The sequence below is a fragment of the Oncorhynchus gorbuscha genome, unplaced genomic scaffold (assembly GCF_021184085.1).
Source record: "Oncorhynchus gorbuscha isolate QuinsamMale2020 ecotype Even-year unplaced genomic scaffold, OgorEven_v1.0 Un_scaffold_4958, whole genome shotgun sequence".
Lineage (NCBI taxonomy): Eukaryota > Metazoa > Chordata > Actinopteri > Salmoniformes > Salmonidae > Oncorhynchus > Oncorhynchus gorbuscha.
In genome coordinates, this window is record NW_025748873.1 from 1 (window position 1) to 24369 (window position 24369).

Genomic DNA, 24369 nt, shown 5'->3' on the forward strand with positions numbered 1-24369 from the left:
ACACACACAAAATGTCATAAACACACACACACACATACGCATGTAATGTTACGCATGTATGGGCACGCACTTACGCAAACACACACTATGTCAAATCTTCCATTGCATCATAACAGTAGTTCTCAAGCCAGGAAGTAACAGACAGAGGGTGCCCCTCACAGACAGAGGGTGCTGTGTTTGTGTGTGTGTGTGTGTGTGTGTGTGTGTGTGTGTGTGTGTGTGTGTGTGTGTGTGTGTGTGTGTGTGTGTGTGTGTGTGTGTGTGTGTGTGTGTGTGTGTGTGTGTGTGTGTGTGTGTGTGTGACTCACCACGTCGAAGGCAGTGAAGACATGGCAGTAGTGGTGGCTGGACTTGAGGTCTTTGGTGATGTAGGCAAACGTGGACAGATCCTCAGGATCCTGGGCCGCACATGAGATGTTACGGATCTCATGCTCAGCTATGATGTTCTAGAGAGAGAGACAGAGGGAGAGACAGAGAGAGACAGAGGGAGAGACAGAGGGAGAGACAGAGGGAGAGACAGAGAGAGAGACAGAGGGAGACAGAGAGAGAGACAGAGGGAGAGACAGAGGGAGAGACAGAGGGAGAGACAGAGAGAGACAGGGGGAAGGAAGGAGAGAGTGTGGGAGAGAGAGATACAGAGAGAGAGAGGGAAGGGTTGGAGATCTTTAGAGAAAGTTTATGTGATGGAAGTTCACTGTTCATCTTGTGTTCATCTTGTGAAACTGACAATGTTATTTTTTGCTTCCACCCGGTGCTGTTCAGTTCTTACTCTCAGTAATGGTGTTTCCACCCGGTGCTGTTCAGTTCTTACTCTCAGTAATGGTGCTTCCACCCAGTGCTGTTCAGTTCTTACTCTCAGTAATGGTGCTTCCACCCAGTGCTGTTCAGTTCTTACTCTCAGTAATGGTGCTTCCACCCGGTGCTGTTCAGTTCTTACTCTCAGTAATGGTGTTTCCACCCGGTGCTGTTCAGTTCTTACTCTCAGTAATGGTGTTTCCACCCGGTGCTGTTCAGTTCTTACTCTCAGTAATGGTGTTTCCACCCGGTGCTGTTCAGTTCTTACTCTCAGTAATGGTGTTTCCACCCGGTGCTGTTCAGTTCTTACTCTCAGTAATGGTGCTTCCACCCGGTGCTGTTCAGTTCTTACTCTCAGTAATGGTGTTTCCACCCGGTGCTGTTCAGTTCTTACTCTCAGTAATGGTGTTTCCACCCGGTGCTGTTCAGTTCTTACTCTCAGTAATGGTGTTTCCACCCAGTGCTGTTCAGTTCTTACTCTCAGTAATGGTGCTTCCACCCGGTGCTGTTCAGTTCTTACTCTCAGTAATGGTGCTTCCACCCAGTGCTGTTCAGTTCTTACTCTCAGTAATGGTGTTTCCACCCAGTGCTGTTCAGTTCTTACTCTCAGTAATGGTGTTTCCACCCAGTGCTGTTCAGTTCTTACTCTCAGTAATGGTGTTTCCACCCGGTGCTGTTCAGTTCTTACTCTCAGTAATGGTGTTTCCACCCAGTGCTGTTCAGTTCTTACTCTCAGTAATGGTGTTTCCACCCAGTGCTGTTCAGTTCTTACTCTCAGTAATGGTGTTTCCACCCGGTGCTGTTCAGTTCTTACTCTCAGTAATGGTGCTTCCACCCAGTGCTGTTCAGTTCTTACTCAGTAATGGTGCTTCCACCCAGTGCTGTTCGGTTCTTACTCTCTCGTAATGGTGCTTCCACCCGGTTCTGTTCAGTTCTTACTCTCAGTAATGGTGCTTCCAACCAGTGCTGTTCAGTTCTTACTCTCAGTAATGGTGCTTCCACCCGGTTCTGTTCAGTTCTTACTCTCAGTAATGGTGCTTCCACCCGGTGCAGTTCAGTTCTTACTCTCAGTAATGGTGCTTCCACCCGGTGCAGTTCAGTTCTTACTCTCAGTAATGGTGCTTCCACCCGGTGCAGTTCAGTTCTTACTCTCAGTAATGGTGCTTCCACCCGGTGCAGTTCAGTTCTTACTCTCAGTAATGGTGTCCACCCGGTGCAGTTCAGTTCTTACTCTCAGTAATGGTGGTGCAGTTGGGGTTCTTACTCTCAGTAATGGTGCAGTTCAGTTCTTACTCTCAGTAATGGTGCTTCCACCCGGTGCAGTTCAGTTCTTACTCTCAGTAATGGTGCTTCCACCCGGTGCTGTTCAGTTTTCCCCCCCATCAGTAATGGTGCCGGAGGAAAGAAAGCCTCTCACCTTGTTTGTAGCGTCGATGAACTTGACTCCTTGTAGGAGACGGACAGAACAATGGTCGGGACTTTCTTCATCTGTTCTGTAGACTTCTGTAGAGTGGAGAGAGAGACAGGGAGAGAAAGAGGGGGAAAAGAGGAGTCTGAGTTAACACTTGATGTCAATTAGACTAATGATGACCACCAACACAAGGCTAACAAGACGGTCTCACCGTCTCCATTCACAGCAGAACGATCAAACCCTGCAATAAGAATCTCTTCACAATATCAATACAATTTTAGAGAGAGTGGGGACAATGGTTGCAAAACTTTCAATACTTTTCTTTTCAGAGATCCTGGGTTGGAGGATTCTGGGTTTACCACTTATTCCCTCCTGATACCGGGATATTTCGGGAAAGGCAGGGAATTTATTGAAAGTTGTCGGAATTGTGCCACCCCAGTGGGGACAGATAGAGATGAGAGCTCATGACATGAGCTCAACAAAGCTTATAACGAGAGAGAGAGAGAGAGAGAGAGAGAGAGAGAGAGAGAGAGAGAGAGAGAGAGAGAGAGAGAGAGAGAGAGAGAGAGAGAGAGAGAGAGAGACAGAGACAGAGACAGAGAGAGACAGAGACAGAGACAGAGACAGAGACAGAGACAGAGAGAGAGAGAGAGAGAGAGAGAGAGAGAGAGAGAGAGAGAGAGAGAGAGAGAGAGAGAGAGAGAGAGAGAGAGAGAGAGAGAGAGATGAAATCAACACAAGCTTATAACTAAGCAGAAAAGGAGGGAGATGGAGATGAGCTCACTGCACAGAGTCAGCCTATCAACACACTCTCCTCTTTACTAGCAGAATCAATTCCAATCTTCTCAAAGTTCAAAGGTTACCCTGCGACTTATGGAAAACAATGGTGCAAATGACATTTTCAAAACGTATAGATTTCCCCTTGGAGGCCCAATAAAACTATCAGCTTTCAACCCATAAATATTCCTCCTATATTCCTTTCTTTCTTTCTATTCCCACCAGACCCTTACTATCACCACTCTAGTCTGACAGCGCATGTTTTTCTATTCTATCCAGACTTACTTCATCACCGCTCTAGTCTGACAGCAGCATGTTTCTTTCTATTCCCACCCAGACCTTACTCATCACCACTCTAGTCCGACAGCGGCATGTTTCTTCATTCCCATCCAGACTTACTATCACCACTCTTAGTCTGACAGCAGCATGTTTCTTTCTATTCCCACCAGACTTACTATCACCACTCTAGTCTGACAGCAGCATGTTTCTTTCTATTCCCACCCAGACTTACTATCACCACTCTAGTCTGACAGCAGCATGTTTCTTTCTATTCCCACCCAGAATCCTACTATCACCACTCTAGTCTGACAGCAGCATGTTTCTTTCTATTCCCACCCAGACTTACTATCACCACTCTAGTCTGACAGCAGCATGTTTCTTTCTATTCCTGTTCAGACTTACTATCACCACTCTGGTCTGACAGCAGCATGTTTCTTTCTATTCCATCCAGACTTTTTCATCACCACTCTAGTCTGACAGCAGCATGTTTCTTTCTATTCCCACCCAGACTTATATCACCGCTCTAGTCTGACTTGGCATGTTTCTTTCCTTTCTCCCATTGTTACAGCTCATTATGCGCTGCCGCAGTGGGGAATGATGTGACTTCAAATCACTATCACCCTAGTACCATTATTCCACCTGTCAGGGATTTCATATATTCAACAGATCCTGTATGAATTCCTCTCCTCCTCTCTCTCCCTCCCCCCACATCACCCCACTCCCCACCCCCCTTGCTCTGACTCTCTGTGTTTCTTCAACATCAGCATATTTCTAGTGCAGCGGTTCCCTGTCAAGATCACAGGCTTATGAGGGCCGACAAACGCAGCGCTGCGAGACACAAAGACAGAAGATGGGGAGCAGAGGGAATTACATATGCATCTGGACCATGTTGATACTGTGTCCACAAGCATGGAATATATAGAGAAAAGAGGAAGAGTGATGGAGAAGGGGGGTATAACAGGACGCAGGTACAGTAGGTACATCGAGAGCGGAGCTCCAAATTTAATGGCCCTTGAAGTCTGACAATAAAAACAAACAGCATCAATCGCTTTGCAGATCAAGATAAACCGAGAGGGGGAGGGGAGAGGTAGAGAGGGGAGAGGGAGGTAGAGAGAGGGAAGGGAGAGGAGAGGTAGAGAGAAGGGGGAGAGGGAGAGTAGAGAGGAGGGGAGAGGGAGAGGCAGAGAGAAGGGGGAGAGGGAGAGGTAGAGAGGAGGGGAGAGGGGAGAGGAGGTGGAGAGGGAGAGGTAGAGGGGGAGAGGGGAGAGGTAGAGAGGCGGTGGAGAGGTAGAGAGGAGGTGGGAGAGGTAGAGAGGAGGTGGAGAAGAGAGAGAGGGGAAGGGAGAGGTAGAGAGAGGAGGTGGAGGAGAGAGGCGGTGGAGAGAGAGAGGTGGGAGAGGTGAGAGGAGGTGGAGAGAGAGGAGGTAGAGAGAGGGAAGGGGAGAGGAGGTGGAGGCAGAGAGAGGTGGGAAGGGGAGGGAAGGGGAGGAGAGAGGAGGAGGTGGAGAGGCAGAGGCGGAGGAGAGGTAGAGAGGAGGTGGAGAGGCAGAGAGGAGGTGGAGAGGTGGAGAGGAGGTAGAGAGGGAAGGAGGGAGAGGAGAGAGAAGGGGGAGAGGGAGTGCAGAGAGGAAGGGAGAGGGAGAGGCAGAGAGGAGGGGGAGAGGGAGAGGTAGAGAGGAGGAAGGAGAGGAGAGGTCAGAGAGGAGGTGGAGGAGAGGTAGAGAGAGGAAGGGGAGAGGGAGAGGTAGAGAGGAGGTGGAGAGGCAGAGAGGAGGTGGAGAGGAGGCAGAGAGAGGAAGGGGAGAGGGAGAGGTAGAGAGGAGGGGAGAGGGAGAGGTAGAGGCTCTCTACTCTCCTCAGATGTGACCAAACAGATAAAAAGATGAGGAACACGGAACACATATTAATAGTCTGCTTCTCACTGCAGTAACTCAGTAGAGAGAGAGAGAGAGAGAGAGAGGATTGAATGAAAGTGAAAGAGAGGGTGAATGAAAGTGAAAGAAGGTGAATGAAAGTGACAGAGAAGGTGAGTGAAAGAGAAGGTGAATGAAAGTGAAAGGAATGAAAGAGAAGGTGAATGAAAGTGAAAGAGAAGGTGAGTGAAAGAGAAGGTGAATGAAAGAGAAGGTGAATGAAAGTGAAAGAGAAGGTGAATGAAAGAGAAGGTGAATGAATGAAAGAGAAGGTGAATGAAAGAGAAGGTGAATGAAAGTGAAAGAGAAGGTGAGTGAAAGAGTAGGTGAAATGAAAGTGAAAGAGAAGGTGAGTGAAAGAGAGGTGAATGAAAGAGAAGGTGAGTGAAAGTGAAAGAGAAGGTGAATGAAAGAGAAGGTGAATGAATGTGAAAGAGAAGGTGAGTGGAAAAGAGAAGGTGAATGAAAGAGAAGGTGAATGAAAGTGAAAGAGAAGGTGAGTGAAAGAGAAGGTGAATGAAAGTGAAAGAGAAGGTGAATGAAAGAGAAGGTGAATGAATGTGAAAGAGAAGGTGAGTGAAAGAGAAGGTGAATGAAAGAGAAGGTGAATGAAAGTGAAAGAGAAGGTGAGTGAAAGAGAAGGTGAATGAAAGTGAAAGAGAAGGTGAATGAAAGAGAAGATGAATGAAAGAGAAGGTGAATGAAAGTGAAAGAGAAGGTGAAAGTGAAAGAGAAGGTGAGTGAAAGAGAAGGTGAATGAAAGTGAAAGAGAATAAAAAGAGAGCAAAAGAGTTGAGGTGAATCCAGGTAAAAATGACACTACAGTGGTGGTTAAAGTGGCCTAGTTTCTCTCTGAGTGGTAGTGATGTGCCGGGCCCTCTTACCTCATCTTGGAGCAGGCGTCTTGTGTTGACTCTGTTCCTCTCAGCTCTTTCACCAGCATGGAGCCCAGGTACTGTCAGAGACATAAAGGTAAACAACGGTAGCATTCACATTCCATCCTAGAACTATTATACAGACACATGAAGGATCATAGAATCATTCAATGTAAGATGGAAACTTAAATGATCAAATAACTAAACTCCCAAAAGTCTAATACTTCAATTTGGAAGAAAACAACAATATTCTGCTGAGATGATGAGTTCACTGCTGTGTGTGTGTTGCAGATAGCCAGCCAGTCGCATAATAACGCAGTGCTTTCTGAAGTGATGAAAACAACCTGAAATCCCCAGAGGAGTGTAAACAGGGCTGGGGCGGGCAGGAAATGTGCAAAGTGGGGAGGTCAATAAGTGAGGACCTGGTTCGTGAGGACACAGACCCAATTTAATAAAGGTGGTGTTTATGGGGACAGTAATTACGGGACATTAGGGCTAAAGGGATGTAATGGGTGTATGATTAACTGCTCAGCGCGCCCACTGTTGATTTGAGAGTTAAAAGCCCCAAAGAGGATTTTTTACAAGATGTTCTGACACCCAGTGCAAACATTGATCCTTTTATACCTCGACCCCTGACCCTAAATCATTTACCCTTCAGGATATGCTTTTGAAAAATGTCCCGCAAACGATCCACCTGATCTTACCTTCGTCAAAAGATAACAAATACATTGCATGAGCTTAACGGTAACACAACCACACCCTGATTTCTCTCCTGTTTTAAGTGCAGTAGAATGAATGAGTCATTTCTTTATGGGAGGTAGGCTGGTGGTTGTAGTGGGGCTGTCTGGGCTGGTTACTGCTCTGTCTGGCTCTGTTGTTAATAATGCTATGGTATCAAGGGAGCGTTGTCTGTTCTCGTATGGAGAACACTGCAATAACGTTACAAACCTCCAAGAAGCCCTTGTGTGTGTGTGTGTGTGTGTGTGTGTGTGTGTGTGTGTGTGTGTGTGTGTGTGTGTGTGTGTGTGTGTGTGTGTGTGTGTGTGTGTGTGTGTGTGTGTGTGTGTGTGTGTGTGTGTGCATCAATGTGCACACATACAGTAAATCCTGTTACAGTGTCAGGGTAGTGTCGTCTGAGGCTGAAACCGTTACAGAGAACATAGTGATAACATTAAAGAATGAAAGCGCTACAGGGCTTTGGGAACCAGTATTGACCAATTATACAGTTGGGATTATGTGTCATTCTAGCCATGTAAGGATGACGTAAGAGCGCTGTCAAAAAGAACATCATCTTAAGAGGACATGTTGTGATAATGTTGGAGCAACATCTTAGCAGCGTTTCCAATTAAGAGTACAAACAACAGTGCCTTCATTATAATGGAGTGCATTTTCTTGTTTCTCCTGTGTTAAAATTACATTCAACAACCATCACACCTCGAAAGGGACAATGTAAATCATGCTCAACATTAAACTCAAAGGGTGAAATTATGTCAGGTATTGTCTGAGGTTTCATTTTTTTGACAACATTGAAATAACGTTAGACATTATCTGGTGTAATAAAGAAGGTATGTCAAATATAATGTGATGACATTTGGCGGTCTAAGAATGTTAATAAAGAAAGTATAATGACATCAGAGCTGGTCTATAATAAAGAAAGTATAATGACAGAGCTGGTCTATAATAAAGAAAGTATAATGACATCAGAGCTGGTCTATAATAAAGAAAGTATAATGACATCAGAGCTGGTCTATAATAAAGAAAAGTATAATGACATGAGCTGGTCTATAATAAAGAAAGTATAATGACAGAGCTGGTCTATAATAAAGAAAGTATAATGACATCAGAGCTGGTCTATAATAAAGAAAGTATAATGACATCAGAGCTGGTCTATAATAAAGAAAGTATAATGACATCAGAGCTGGTCTATAATAAAGAAAGTATAATGACATCAGAGCTGGTCTGTAATAAAGAAAGTATAATGACATCAGAGCTGGTCTATAATAAAGAAAGTATAATGACATCAGAGCTGGTCTATAATAAAGAAAGTATAATGACATCAGAGCTGGTCTATAATAAAGAAAGTATAATGACAGAGCTGGTCTATAATAAAGAAAGTATAATGACAGAGCTGGTCTATAATAAAGAAAGTATAATGACATCAGAGCTGGTCTATAATAAAGAAAGTATAATGACATCAGAGCTGGTCTGTAATAAAGAAAGTATAATGACATCAGAGCTGGTCTATAACAAAGAAAGTATAATGACAGAGCTGGTCTTATAATAAAGAAAGCTTAATGACAGAGCTGGTCTATAATAAAGAAAGTATAATGACATTAGAGCTGGTCTATAATAAAGAAAGTATAATGACATCAGAGCTGTCTATAATAAAGAAAGTATAATGACAGAGCTGGTCTATAATAAAGAAAGTATAATGACATCAGAGCTGGTCTATAATAAAGAAAGTATAATGACATCAGAGCTGGTCTATAATAAAGAAAGTATAATGACATCAGAGCTGGTCTATAATAAAGAAAGTATAATGACAGAGCTGGTCTATAATAAAGAAAGTATAATGACATCAGAGCTGGTCTATAATAAAGAAAGTATAATGACATCAGAGCTGGTCTATAATAAAGAAAGTATAATGACATCAGAGCTGGTCTAATAAAGAAAGTATAATGACATCAGAGCTGGTCTGTAATAAAGAAAGTATAATGACAGAGCTGGTCTATAATAAAGAAAGTATAATGACATCAGAGCTGGTCTATAATAAAGAAAGTATAATGACATCAGAGCTGGTCTATAATAAAGAAAGTATAATGACAGAGCTGGTCTAAAATAAGAAAATATGATGACAGAGCTGGTCTATAATAAAGAAAGTATAATGACATCAGAGCTGGTCTATAATAAAGAAAGTATAATGACAGATCTATAATAAAGTATAATGACATCAGAGATGGTCTATAATAAAGAAAGTATAATGACATCAGAGCTGGTCTATAATAAAGAAAGTATAATGACATCAGAGCTGGTCTATAATAAAGAAAGTATAATGACATCAGAGCTGGTCTATAATAAAGAAAGTATAATGACAGAGCTGGTCTATAATAAAGAAAGTATAATGACATCAGAGCTGGTCTATAATAAAGAAAGTATAATGACATCAGAGCTGGTCTATAATAAAGAAAGTATAATGACATCAGAGCTGGTCTATAATAAAGAAAGTATAATGACATCAGAGCTGGTCTGTAATAAAGAAAGTATAATGACAGAGCTGGTCTATAATAAAGAAAGTATAATGACATCAGAGCTGGTCTATAATAAAAAAGTATAATGACAGAGCTGGTCTATAATAAAGAAAGTATAATGACATCAGAGCTGGTCTATAATAAAGAAAGTATAATGACAGAGCTGGTCTATAATAAAGAAAGTATAATGACAGAGCTGGTCTATAATAAAGAAAGTATAATGATCAGAGCTGGTCTATAATAAAGAGTATAATGACAGAGCTGGTCTATAATAAAGAAAGTATAATGACATCAGAGCTGGTCTATAATAAAGAAAGTATAATGACATCAGAGCTGGTCTATAATAAAGAAAGTATAATGACAGAGCTGGTCTATAATAAAGAAAGTATAATGACAGAGCTGGTCTATAATAAAGAAAGTATAATGACATCAGAGCTGGTCTATAATAAAGAAAGTATAATGACATCAGAGCTGGTCTATAATAAAGAAAGTATAATGACAGAGCTGGTCTATAATAAAGAAAGTATAATGACATCAGAGCTGGTCTATAATAAAGAAAGTATAATGACATCAGAGCTGGTCTATAATAAAGAAAGTATAATGACATCAGAGCTGGTCTATAATAAAGAAAGTATAATGACATCAGAGCTGGTCTATAATAAAGAAAGTATAATGACATCAGAGCTGGTCTATAATAAAGAAAGTATATAATGTCTATAATAAAGAAAGTATAATGACAGAGCTGGTCTATAATAAAGAAAGTATAATGACAGAGCTGGTCTATAATAAAGAAAGTATAATGACAGAGCTGGTCTATAATAAAGAAAGTATAATGACATCAGAGCTGGTCTATAATAAAGAAAGTATAATGACAGAGAGCTGGTCTATAATAAAGAAAGTATAATGACAGAGCTGGTCTATAATAAAGAAAGTAATAGCTGGTCTATAATAAAGAAAGTATAATGACAGAGCTGGTCTATAATAAAGAAAGTATAATGACATCAGAGCTGGTCTATAATAAAGAAAGTATAATGACAGAGCTGGTCTATAATAAAGAAAGTATAATGACATCAGAGCTGGTCTATAATAAAGAAAGTATAATGACAGAGCTGGTCTATAATAAAGAAAGTATAATGACAGAGCTGGTCTATAATAAAGAAAGTATAATGACATCAGAGCTGGTCTATAATAAAGAAAGTATAATGACATCAGAGCTGGTCTATAATAAAGAAAGTATAATGACATCAGAGCTGGTCTATAATAAAGAAAGTATAATGACATCAGAGCTGGTCTATAATAAAGAAAGTATAATGACATCAGAGCTGGTCTATAATAAAGAAAGTATAATGACATCAGAGCTAAGTCTATAATAAAGAAAGTATAATGACATCAGAGCTGGTCTATAATAAAAAAGTATAATGACATCAGAGCTGGTCTATAATAAAGAAAGTATAATGACATCAGAGCTGGTCTATAATAAAGAAAGTATAATGACATCAGAGCTGGTCTATAATAAAGAAAGTATAATGACAGAGCTGGTCTATAATAAAAGAAAGTATAATGACATCAGAGCTGGTCTATAATAAAGAAAGTATAATGACATCAGAGCTGGTCTATAATAAAGAAAGTATAATGACAGAGCTGGTCTATAATAAAGAAAGTATAATGACATCAGAGCTGGTCTATAATAAAGAAAGTATAATGACATCAGAGCTGGTCTATAATAAAGAAAGTATAATGACATCAGAGCTGGTCTATAATAAAGAAAGTATAATGACATCAGAGCTGGTCTATAATAAAGAAAGTATAATGACATCAGAGCTGGTCTATAATAAAGAGTATAATGACATCAGAGCTGGTCTATAATAAAGAAAGTATAATGACATCAGAGCTGGTCTATAATAAAGAAAGTATAATGACATCAGAGCTGGTCTATAATAAAAAGTATAATGACATAAATGACAGAGCTGGTCTATAATAAAGAAAGTATAATGACATCAGAGCTGGTCTATAATAAAGAAAGTATAATGACATCAGAGCTGGTCTATAATAAAGAAAGTATAATGACATCAGAGCTGGTCTATAATAAAGAAAGTATAGACATCAGAGCTGGTCTATAATAAAGAAAGTATAATGACATCAGAGCTGGTCTATAATAAAGAAAGTATAAATGACATCAGAGCTGGTCTATAATAAAGAAAGTATAATGACATCAGAGCTTATCTATAATAAAGAAAGTATAATGACATCAGAGCTGGTCTATAATAAAGAAAGTATAATGACATCAGAGCTGGTCTATAATAAAGAAAGTATAATGACATCAGAGCTGGTCTATAATAAAGAAAGTATAATGACATCAGAGCTGGTCTATAATAAAAGAAAGTATAATGACATCAGAGCTGGTCTATAATAAAGAAAGTATAATGACATCAGAGCTGGTCTATAATAAAGAAAGTATAATGACATCAGAGCTGGTCTATAATAAAGAAAGTATAATGACATCAGAGCTGGTCTATAATAAAGAAAGTATAATGACATCAGAGCTGGTCTATAATAAAGAAAGTATAATGACAGAGCTGGTCTATAATAAAGAAAGTATAATGACATCAGAGCTGGTCTATAATAAAGAAAGTATAATGACATCAGAGCTGGTCTATAATAAAGAAAGTATAATGACAGAGCTGGTCTATAATAAAGAAAGTATAATGACATCAGAGCTGGTCTATAATAAAGAAAGTATAATGACAGAGCTGGTCTATAATAAAGAAAGTATAATGACATCAGAGCTGGTCTATAATAAAGAAAGTATAATGACATCAGAGCTGGTCTATAATAAAGAAAGTATAATGACATCAGAGCTGGTCTATAATAAAGAAAGTATAATGACAGAGCTGGTCTATAATAATAAAAGAAAGTATAATGACATCAGAGCTGGTCTATAATAAAGAAAGTATAATGACATCAGAGCTGGTCTATAATAAAAAAAGAAAGTATAATGACAGAGCTGGTCTATAATAAAGAAAGTATAATGACATCAGAGCTGGTCTATAATAAAGAAAGTATAATGACAGAGCTGGTCTATAATAAAGAAAGTATAATGACATCAGAGCTGGTCTATAATAAAGAAAGTATAATGACATCAGAGCTGGTCTATAATAAAGAAAGTATAATGACATCAGAGCTGGTCTATAATAAAGAAAGTATAATGACATCAGAGCTGGTCTATAATAAAGAAAGTATAATGACATCAGAGCTGGTCTATAATAAAGAAAGTATAATGACAGAGCTGGTCTATAATAAAGAAAGTATAATGACATCAGAGCTGGTCTATAATAAAGAAAGTATAATGACATCAGAGCTGGTCTATAATAAAGAAAGTTATAATGACATCAGAGCTGGTCTATAATAAAGAAAGTATAATGACATCAGAGCTGGTCTATAATAAAGAAAGTATAATGACATCAGAGCTGGTCTATAATAAAGAAAGTATAATGACAGAGCTGGTCTATAATAAAGAAAGTATAATGACATCAGAGCTGGTCTATAATAAAGAAAGTATAATGACATCAGAGCTGGTCTATAATAAAGAAAGTATAATGACAGAGCTGGTCTATAATAAAGAAAGTATAATGACATCAGAGCTGGTCTATAATAAAGAAAGTATAATGACATCAGAGCTGGTCTATAATAAAGAAAGTATAATGACATCAGAGCTGGTCTATAATAAAGAAAGTATAATGACATCAGAGCTGGTCTATAATAAAGAAAGTATAATGACATCAGAGCTGGTCTATAATAAAGAAAGTATAATGACAGAGCTGGTCTATAATAAAGAAAGTATAATGACATCAGAGCTGGTCTATAATAAAGAAAGTATAATGACAGAGCTGGTCTATAATAAAGAAAGTATAATGACATTAGAGCTGGTCTATAATAAAGAAAGTATAATGACATCAGAGCTGGTCTATAATAAAGAAAGTATAATGACATTAGAGCTGGTCTATAATAAAGAAAGTATAATGACAGAGCTGGTCTATAATAAAGAAAGTATAATGACATTAGAGCTGGTCTATAATAAAGAAAGTATAATGACAGAGCTGGTCTATAATAAAGAAAAAGTATAATGACAGAGCTGGTCTATAATAAAGAAAGTATAATGACAGAGCTGGTCTATAATAAAAGAAAGTATAATGACAGAGCTGGTCTATAATAAAGAAAGTATAATGACATCAGAGCTGGTCTATAATAAAGAAAGTATGATGACATCAGAGCTGGTCTATAATAAAGAAAGTATAATGACATCAGAGCTGGTCTATAATAAAGAAAGTATGATGACATCAGAGCTGGTCTATAATAAAGAAAGTATAATGACAGAGCTGGTCTATAATAAAGAAAGTATAATGACAGAGCTGGTCTATAATAAAGAAAGTATAATGACATCAGAGCTGGTCTATAATAAAGAAAGTATAATGACATCAGAGCTGGTCTATAATAAAGAAAGTATAATGACATCAGAGCTGGTCTATAATAAAGAAAGTATAATGACATCAGAGCTGGTCTATAATAAAGAAAGTATAATGACAGAGCTGGTCTATAATAAAGAAAGTATAATGACATCAGAGCTGGTCTATAATAAAGAAAGTATAATGACATCAGAGCTGGTCTATAATAAAGAAAGTATAATGACAGAGCTGGTCTATAATAAAGAAAGTATAATGACATCAGAGCTGGTCTATAATAAAGAAAGTATAATGACATCAGAGCTGGTCTATAATAAAGAAAGTATGATGACATCAGAGCTGGTCTATAATAAAGAAAGTATAATGACAGAGCTGGTCTATAATAAAGAAAGTATAATGACAGAGCTGGTCTATAATAAAGAAAGTATAATGACAGAGCTGGTCTATAATAAAGAAAGTATAATGACATCAGAGCTGGTCTATAATAAAGAAAGTATAATGACAGAGCTGGTCTATAATAAAGAAAGTATAATGACAGAGTTGGTCTATAATAAAGAAAACATAATGACATTAGAGCTGGTCTATAATAAAGAAAGTATAATGACATCAGAGCTGGTCTATAATAAAGAAAGTATAATGACATCAGAGCTGGTCTATAATAAAGAAAGTATAATGACAGAGCTGGTCTATAATAAAGAAAGTATAATGACATCAGAGCTGGTCTATAATAAAGAAAGTATAATGACATCAGAGCTGGTCTATAATAAAGAAAACATAATGACAGAGCTTGTCTATAATAAAGAAAGTATAATGACATCAGAGCTGGTCTATAATAAAGAAAGTATAATGACAGAGCTGGTCTATAATAAAGAAAGTATAATGACATCAGAGCTGGTCTATAATAAAGAAAGTATAATGACATCAGAGCTGGTCTATAATAAAGAAAACATAATGACAGAGCTGGTCTATAATAAAGAAAGTATAATGACAGAGCTGGTCTATAATAAAGAAAGTATAATGACATCAGAGCTGGTCTATAATAAAGAAAGTATAATGACAGAGCTGGTCTATAATAAAGAAAGTATAATGACAGAGCTGGTCTATAATAAAGAAAGTATAATGACATCAGAGCTGGTCTATAATAAAGAAAGTATAATGACAGAGCTGGTCTATAATAAAGAAAGTATGATGACATCAGAGCTGGTCTATAATAAAGAAAGTATGATGACATCAGAGCTGGTCTATAATAAAGAAAGTATAATGACAGAGCTGGTCTATAATAAAGAAAGTATGATGACATCAGAGCTGGTCTATAATAAAGAAAGTATAATGACATCAGAGCTGGTCTATAATAAAGAAAGTATAATGACATCAGAGCTGGTCTATAATAAAGAAAGTATAATGACTATAATAAAGTATAATGACAGAGCTGGTCTATAATAAAGAAAGTATGATGACATCAGAGCTGGTCTATAATAAAGAAAGTATAATGACAGAGCTGGTCTATAATAAAGAAAGTATGATGACATCAGAGCTGGTCTATAATAAAGAAAGTATAATGACATCAGAGCTGGTCTATAATAAAGAAAGTATAATGACATCAGAGCTGGTCTATAATAAAGAAAGTATAATGACATCAGAGCTGGTCTATAATAAAGAAAGTATAATGACATCAGAGCTGGTCTATAATAAAGAAAGTATAATGACATCAGAGCTGGTCTATAATAAAGAAAGTATAATGACATCAGTATAATGACAGAGCTGGTCTATAATAAAGAAAGTATAATGACATCAGAGCTGGTCTATAATAAAGAAAGTATAATGACATTAGAGCTGGTCTATAATAAAGAAAGTATAATGACAGAGCTGGTCTATAATAAAGAAAGTATAATGACAGAGCTGGTCTATAATAAAGAAAGTATAATGACATCAGAGCTGGTCTATAATAAAGAAAGTATAATGACAGAGCTGGTCTATAATAAAGAAAGTATAATGACATCAGAGCTGGTCTATAATAAAGAAAGTATAATGACATCAGAGCTGGTCTATAATAAAGAAAGTATAATGACATCAGAGCTGGTCTATAATAAAGAAAGTATAATGACATCAGAGCTGGTCTATAATAAAGAAAGTATAATGACAGAGCTGGTCTATAATAAAGAAAGTATAATGACATCAGAGCTAGTCTATAATAAAGAAAACATAATGACATTAGAGCTGGTCTATAATAAAGAAAACATAATGACATTAGAGCTGGTCTATAATAAATCCTCAACTCTATCCTCTTCCTCTGTACACTGCTTACATACATCCTCAACTCTATCCTCTCTATCTCAGTGTTAACACAGTGTTAACTCTATCTTAACGCTCCATGCTTTTTTAAATGTGTTTCTTTTTCCCTCCCTCCCTCCCTCCCTCCCTCCCTCCCTCCCTCCCTCCCTCCCTCTCCCCTCCCTCCCTCCCTCCCTCCCTCCCTCCCTCCCTCCCTCCCCCTCCCTCCCTCCCTCCTCCCTCCCTCCCTCCCTCCCTCCCTCCCTCCTTTTCTTTCTCTCTCAGATTCTCCTCTATCTCACTTCGTGGGGCCATGTGGAGCTTCAGTCCTGTGAGTGGTTGCTTGGCACCGATTATTTTATTTATTTACACTTTCTCTCTGCCTTCCTTTCTCCCTCTCAACCCACACTACCTTATCCCTCTCTCTCAACCCACACTACCTTTCCCTCCCTCTCTTAACCCACATTACCTTTTCCCTCACTCTCTCACAAACTCTCTCGCTTACTCACACTCACTCACTGTTTCTCTCTCTCTTTCTCTCTAATCCTCTAGCCCCCTCATCTCCACAACAGCAGCTCTGAGCCAATCACTATGCACAACTGTGCAAGAGTCAATCACAATTCAACACGGCTGGCCCCGAGAGCCAATGGGAGCCTCAGACTCCAAATGGGGCCAATCATCTTCCCGGTGATTCATCAGCTGAAAGTGGGCAGTAATCAGTGTTACATGGTTGCTGGGGCTAAGCCAATCAAATGTACATGTGCTGTATCCTTGGTAACATGGCTGGTTTTATGTAATGGGAGGCTAAAATTACTGCAGCAGCATGAATAGCTTGGTGCAGTATTGATCGAAGGGTGAAACGTGATTTTACTCTGAATACCTCCAGTGTGTCGGTTAGGTAACAGAAGTGCAGGTACTTTAAGTCAGAGGGCATAACATATGTCAGCTATAGGCCAGGGCTAGAGTAGATAGTAGGATTGTGGAGAGCTGTCAAAGAGTATTATGGAGTGTCAGTGTGTGTGTGTGTGTGTGGGGGGGGGGGGGGTAGTATTATTCAAACCTTTTCAGCAGGAACCCCATTCTTTCCACCACAATTTCTGGTTGAATTACTTACCAATAATTTTTTTACAACCCCACCCGAACACAAATACGACACAACCTTCAAATCTGTACATTTTTACATCAACAAATAACCTTCACTATAGTTTCTTCTCTTATCAAAATACATTTACTCAATAAAATTGTATTTGTTTGTGCCATCTTCCTGAAAAACGTACATTGTCCCGTACAATAATCTGTACTCTAAATGTTTAGTTCCTTTTTATTGACCCCACTGATGGTCCCCTAGCGGGGTCGCGACCCGACTTGAATACCGCTGCTGTAGAATATGATACGATGCTAATGTAGCGTTTTGCATGCATGCACATTCACAAGCATATCATACATGCATGAAAGGCATACTAACACACACACACACACACACACACACACACACACACACACACACACACACACACACACACACACACACACACACACACACACACACACACACACACACACACACACACACACACACACACACACACACACACACACACACACACACAGTATAACGTATAACGTAGGGGCAGGACTACTCACATAAGCTTCATAGTCACACGACTGGAAGATGAGTTTCTCAGGGTGGTGCTGCCAGTACTGCACTGGAGTGGACGAGGTGGCCTCGTTGGGAGGACGCAACGTGATTGGCTCGCACCATTCGCCTTGCTGTAACGACAGCCAATGGCAAGATCAGACACAGGCCACGGATGAGGAATCACAGACGATTACAAGGAAAAGGATTGGGCACAAGCTTAAGTCAAGCATATTCTGAGCTGATACATCTAGACTGTCAGATATGTGCTGCCGTTCGCTCCTAACCACATGGCACTTCTATGATGTAACAGGTTCCATCCAGACTGACTGAACATGAAAAGCTTAACAACAACGCTTCAACAACATTTCAAAACATTTTGAGACCTCACTGTGTTTCTATGGATCATCCTCTCCTAATGCTAAGTGCGTTTAACAGTCTTAGAAGGGTCATATTTAAATGGCTTTTCATACTGTTTAATTCCCCTAGCTAGTGCTATGATGCTCACACCTCCCCTGGCACTGTGTGGAAAATCCCTGTCCTTCTTTCTTTCATCCTTTTCAACAGAACAGGAAATGGATATATATTTAGCTACAGTACTTTTCCCTTGGCCAATATGTTCTAAATCAAATGGAAATGATCATGAGTAAATGGACTTGTCTTATCAACAAAAATAATGTACATTTATATCACGTACATTGACAGTTGACTGTTCGACTGTTCGTCACGGACAATGACAACAGTATTTGATGCATCACAGACAACTTACAGTATCATTTCTTGCAGAAGGTCTTTTCTCCAACATCATGAGACTGATAAATAAATAAATAGAAATAAGATCCAGGATCAGGACAACAAGAAGTTGGTTGATAACATAGATTTGGATAGAGCGTGCACCTTGCCCCAAAAGCTTGTTTTAGCATAGCAGCGCCATTGAGGACTTTCATCAATGGAGATAGCCCTCAATGGCGCTGCCCATGTTGTCATAGAAACCATTATGGCAATATTCAAAGATGTGGCCTCCATCCACCTCATGGTTTATAATAATCAAGCAGACGATAATCACACAGGCAATATTCACAACAAGGCTGGAGTGTGAGGAAATCCTCCTGACACAGTTTTATAATCAAAGTCCCATGACAGGTGCTGATACACTACTATACGGGAGTGCTTGTTTGTTTGGGTGTCACATCCATCTGCGTCTTAATGAGACACTCTGGAGGTGAGGTAATCAGGGATAATGACATCAGGGTAAATAGCTGCAGGGTGGAGCCCTAGAGGAGGATCAGAACAGGTAATCTACTCCAAGACACTGGGCTAATCAAACTGACTTAAATGACAGAGATAGATAGAGAGGGGGGGAGCAGAGAGAGAGAGAGGAGGGAGAGAAAGAGAGATGGGGGGACAGAGAGAGGGGGAGAGAGGGAGAGAAAGAGAGAGAAGGGGGAGAGGGAGGGAAAGAGAGAGGGAGAGAAAGAGGGGGAAGAGACAAAGATAGAGACACAATTGGCAAAACACAATTATATAAAGACCAGAAAGAGCACAGAGAGAGAGAGAGAGACTCATTATCCCTGTAATGGGGCCCAGGGCATGATCTCTGACTGCCTCAGTAGCAATGGGGGAGTAGGGCATGATCTCTGACTGTCTCAGTAGCAATGGGGGGAGTGGGGCATGAGGGGTAGTAGGGCATGATCTCTGACTGCCTCAGTAGTAATGGGGGGAGTAGGGCATGATCTCTGATTGCGACTGCCTCGGTGGCAATGGGGAGGGAGCAGGGTATGATCTCTAACAGCCTCAGTAGAAATGGGGGCACAGGGCATGATCTCTGACTGCCTCAGTAGCAATGGGGGAGTAGGTCATGATCTCTGACTGCCTCAGTGGAAATGGGGATTGGGCAAGGCATGACCTCTGACTGCCTCAGTAGCAATGGGGGGAACAGGGCATGATATCTTACTGCCTCGGTAGCATTGGCAGGAGTAGGGCATGACCTCTGACTGCCTCAGTAGAAATGGGGAAGGCATGGGGGGGGATCTCTGACTGCCTCAGTGGCAATGAGAGGGAGTGGGGCATGATCTCTGACTGCCTCAGTAGCAATGAGAGGGAGTGGGGCATGATCTCTGACTGCCTCAGTAGCAATGGGGGGAGTGGGGCATGATCTCTGACTGCCTCAGTAGCAATGGGGGAGTGGGGCATGATCTCTGACTGCCTCAGTAGCAATGGGGAGGGAGCAGGGCATGATCTCTGACTGCCTCAGTGGCAATGGGCGGAGAGGCAATGTGGAGGGAAAAGGGGGAGAAAGGGAGAGATGAAGGAAAGAGTGGAAAGTAAAACAGAGAGAGAGTATGTGAGAGTGAGAGGAATAGAGAAGTATCCATAATGATCTCCTCCACACGACCTTGCTGACTCACTGCACTCACCTGAGTGCTGCTCTAAAGAGGCCAATGTTGTGAGTCGTGACACAAACGCACTTCAAGGAGTCAGTCGTTTATAAACACAAGAGTGTGTCTGGTGCGACAAGCTCTGTGAATCACACACACTCTCACACACTCCGGATGGACCCTAATCGGGGTAGATCAAAGGAACGCTTAAGAGAAGCTGCTCTCCCAGATGCCTCTGACTCGCCGACCGTGCTTTCATAGGTTGGTGGAGAGGTTCAATAGGAGGATCATGGATTTTGGTAGAGAGGTTACCATACTGTACCATGCATGCTAATATTCAGTACATTCGGAAGGTATTCAGACCCCTCGACTTTCCACATTTTGTTACGTTATAGCCTTATTTATTACATGGTTTTTTTCTCCATATCAATCTACACACAATACCCCATAATGACAAGGCAAAAACAGGTTTTTAGAAATGTTTGCACGTGTATTAATAATAAAAACTGAAATTTCACATTTACATAAGTATTCAGACCCTTTGTACTTTGTTGAAGCACCTTGGCAGCGATTACAGCCTCAAGTCTTCTTGGGTATGACGCTACAAGCTTGGCACACCTGTATTTGGGGAGTTTCTCCCATTCTTCTCTGCAGATCCTCTCAAGCTCTATCAGGTTGGATGAGGAGCGTAGCTGCACAGCTATTTTCAGGTCTCTCCAGAGATGTTCGATAGGGTTCAAGTCCGGGCTCTGGCTGGGCCACTCAAGTTCATTCAGAGACTTGTCCCGAAGCCACTCCTGCATTGTCTTGGCTGTGTGCTTAGGGTCGTTGTCCTGTTGGAAGGTGAACCTTCACCCCAGTCTGAGGTCCTGAGCGCTCTGGTGCAGGTTTTCATCAAGGATCTCTCTGTACTTTGCTCTGTTCATCTTTGCTTCGATCCTGACTAGTCTCCCAATCCCTGCCTCTGAAAAACATACACACAGTGCGATGCTGCCATCACCATGCTTCACCGTAGGGAATGTGCCAGGTTTCCTCCAGACGTGACACTTGGCAGTCAGGCCAAGGAGTTCGATCTTGGTTTCATCAGACCAGAGAAGCTTGTTTCTCATGGTCTGAGAGTCTTTAAGTGCCTTTTGCTAAACTCCAAGCGGGGTGTCATGTGCCTTTTACTGAGGAGTGGCTTCCATCTGGCCACTCTACCTTAAAGGCCTGATTGGTTCTCACCCTGTCGTTCTCAACTAACATCAAGGCGGTGGCCCGTTCCTGTAGGTTCATGCTCTACAACATCTGCAGAGTACGAACCTGCCTCACACAGGAAGCGGAGCAGGTCCTAATCCAGGCACTTGTCATCTCCCGTCTGGATTACTGCAACTCGCTGTTGGCTGGGCTCCCTGCCTGTGCCATTAAACCCCTACAACTCATCCAGAACGCCGCAGCCCGTCTGGTGTTCAACCTTCCCAAGTTCTCTCACGTCACCCCGCTTCTCCGCTCTCTCCACTGGCTTCCAGTTGAAGCTCGCATCCGCTACAAGACCATGGTGCTTGCCTACGGAGCTGTGAGGGGAACGGCACCTCAGTACCTCCAGGCTCTGATCAGGCCCTACACCCAAACAAGGGCACTGCGTTCATCCACCTCTGGCCTGCTCGCCTCCCTACCACTGAGGAAGTACAGCTCCCGCTCAGCCCAGTCAAAACTGTTCGCTGCTCTGGCCCCCCCAATGGTGGAACAAACTCCCTCACGACGCCAGGACAGCGGAGTCAATCACCACCTTCCGGAGACACCTGAAACCCCACCTCTTTAAGGAATACCTAGGATAGGATAAGTTATCCCTCTCACCCCCCCCCCTTTAAGATTTAGATGCACAGACTGTTCCACTGGATGTCATAAGGTGAATGCACCAATTTGTAAGTCGCTCTGGATAAGAGCGTCTGCTAAATGACTTAAATGTAATGTAAATGTACGGTGTAGGGCAGGATTCTCCAATAGGCAGTCCGAGGGCCAAATAAATATATATTCATATGTATTTTTTTTTAAATAATTGTTGTTGTACATAAAACAAATTAGCTCAAAGTGATTTTAATTTGTTCCCAAGTACAGTAGTTTCCACGTGTAAATAGAGGCATATGTGATCTTATCCCAAAGTAATCAAGGTTTGAAATGATTCTATTTTTATCTAATAATATATCTGTTTGGGATTCTTGCGGTCAATTTGCAGTGTACAAATGATTTATAACAGCGTTCTGCCCCCCGACCATCCGAGACGACGCTTTCGTAGTTTGGTAGAGAGGTCAAATAGGGACGCACAGGAAAATAATTGTGAGAGGCTGCTGTCTATTCCTCTCCCTATCTTCCCTTCCCTCCCTCCCTTCCTCCCCTCTCCTCCCCCCCCTCACCATGCTGACTTGGGCCATCTGCCGCTCCAGTTTGGAGCGAGGCATCTCCTCTAAGTAGTTGTCGTTGGAGCGCTGGCGGCGCCGTGCGTCCGCCTGCATGATGAGGTGCTGCACGTCCAACGAGCCCCCCTGGGACTCCCGCCGTGGTGTACGCAGCCTGGCCCGGAAGGATCTGGGGAGGGGTGTTGCAGCCACCGGGCTCCTGGAAGGATGGATGGACAGAGGAAAGGGATTATTAAATTGTGGTGAAGTGTGCCATGTGATGCTTTTGATGCTCCGTGATAGGCTGTATCTAGAAAAGGAGAGGTCAAATGTCAAGACTGCCACTACTGGCTACTCCCATCGTGGACATGCCTCCAGGTGGGGGGGGGGGGGGGGGGGGATTAGGGCGAGACAATAATGGTATAATGATTCCACTACATAGTGATTGCCTTGCTTAGCTGTTACATCATTATTTTCACTAGCATACCTCTTAAAATGAAGCTACTGTGTTGAGCATGCATTCTAAGTGGTATCTAGTGGAATGCTTTTGGAACATGATAACATGCTATGCTGAATAAACCTTCAGCCACCTCTCTGTTTGCTAGCCTGGCTCTGGACAGCAGACTAGATTTGCAGTGGAGACGCTGCCCAGCCCCTCTGTCTGGACCGATTTGTTAAATGGAATGAAAGCAGGCGTCTTGGCCTTGAGAGGCTGCAGAGCAGCAGCCACATCCTGGCTGCCGGATCAAATTGAGTCCCAGGAGGTGAAGCATTTCCCGGGCCTTTGTAAGTTGAACATTAGACCCATATGCACTAGGGAATGGAATCCAGCATCTTGTAATTAGTATCCAGGACCGGCAGGGAGAGGGAAACAGCAGTCTATTGTGGTCCTGGCGGCATCCATTTTGTGTCTGCCGGGAGACTTGTGAAGGCTAACAACAGCAGTGGAGATATTTCCCCTAAGCTCACTGAACCTCTCTGCAGTCTCTAGGACTACTACCATCTGGGAGGGAAGAGAGAGAGAGGACTCACACACACACAAACACACACACATAAACACACTGACCCGTAGGGAGATGGCCCGTGGGGGTTTCTGTGGAGGGTCTTGGTGAAGCCTGTCTCCCAGCGAGGCCAGAATTCTCTTCCTGTGTCCTATCAGACTGACCTTCAACACCTAGTGAGGAAGAGGACACAGGTCAACAACCTATCAACTAGAGGTTGACCGATTAATCGGAATGGCCGATTAATTAGGCCGATTTCAAGTTTCCATAACAATCGGTAATCTGTATTTTTGGACACCAATTTGGCCGATTTGTTTTACACCTTTATTTAACTAGGCAAATCAGTTAAGAACCACTCCTTATTTACAATGACTGCTTCAGTGAATGGTGGGTTAACTGCCTTGTTCAGGGGCAGAACGACAGATGTTTACCTTGTCAGCTTGGGGATTCAATCTTGCAACCTTATCGTTAACTAGTCCAATCACAACCACCTGATTACATTGCACTCCACGAGGAGCCTGCCTGTTACGACGCAGTAAGAAGCCAAGGTAAGTTGCTAGCTATCATGAAACTTATCTTATAAAAATCAATCAATCATAATCACTAGTTAACTACACATGGTTGATGATATGATATATATATATATAATTGATGCGGTGGCATTCATGGAAAAGGACTGTCGTTGTCTAACGTGTACCTAACCATAAACATCAGTGCCTTTCTTAAAATCAATACACAGAAGTTATATTTTTAACTGCTTATTTAGTTAATATTGCCTGCTAACATGAAATTATTTTAACTCAGGTAATTGTGTCGCTTCTCTTGCAACAGAGTCAGGGTATATGCAGCAGTTTGGTCCGCCTGGCTCGTTGCGAACTGTGTGGAAGACTATTTCTTCCTAACATAGACAGCCAACTTCACGCAAATCTTGGGGATTATTCAAACGGGTA

General features: G+C 41.2%; 1 pseudogene; it reads right to left on the bottom strand.

The window, feature by feature from the left end:
* Window positions 1-308: 308 nt before the first annotated feature.
* On the bottom strand, window positions 309-23592 carry LOC124028889 (annotated as a pseudogene).
* Window positions 23593-24369: the final 777 nt, after the last annotated feature.